The 592-nt window shown below is 48.5% G+C and overlaps 1 protein-coding gene across 1 annotated transcript in view; it reads right to left on the bottom strand.

Annotated features, from left to right (window-relative positions):
* Positions 1 to 592, bottom strand: part of CDC25A (cell division cycle 25A) — a 26,531-nt gene that overhangs the window by 17,470 nt on the left and 8,469 nt on the right. The window lies entirely within an intron of this gene.

Genomic DNA, 592 nt, shown 5'->3' on the forward strand with positions numbered 1-592 from the left:
TGGTGCTGACACCACCAAGTCAAGGGTTAAGAACCCCTTACCAGTCATCTTTAAAAAAAAAAAAAGAAAGATGACCAGTAAAGGGATCTTAACCCTTGACTTGGTGTTGTTAGCACCATGCTCTCCCCCAAGTGAGCTAACCAGCCATCCCTATATAGGGATCCGAACCCGTGGCCTTGGTGTTCTCAGCACCACACTCTCCCAAGTGAGCCACGGGCTGGCCCTGACAGTCTAGTTTTAAAAGACAAAGTTGGATATGAGGGCTATCTGGCTACGACATCTATCATGCCATTTATCATCACAGTTGATTTGTCTGATCTGGTTGGTTAGGCGGGTGTCCCCTTCCTCCCTCACTGCTCCATGTGCATCCCTCCTGAAGCTGTATATTTGGTCAAAGAGGACGATGTTCCCTGATAGAGGAGGGGACTGTTCTTCAGTCAATGGTATATGAGTAGCTGTGCTTCCCTGCTAGAATCTCCAAATAATCTCTCAAAAGGCAAAGTCAAGGGCCGGCCCATGGCTCACTTGGGAGAGTGTGGTGTTGATAACACCAAGACCACGGGTTCGGATCCCTATATAGGGATGGCTGGTT

This window comes from Galeopterus variegatus, unplaced genomic scaffold, assembly GCF_000696425.1.
Source record: "Galeopterus variegatus unplaced genomic scaffold, G_variegatus-3.0.2 Scaffold996, whole genome shotgun sequence".
In the NCBI taxonomy this organism is placed as follows: Eukaryota; Metazoa; Chordata; class Mammalia; order Dermoptera; family Cynocephalidae; genus Galeopterus; species Galeopterus variegatus.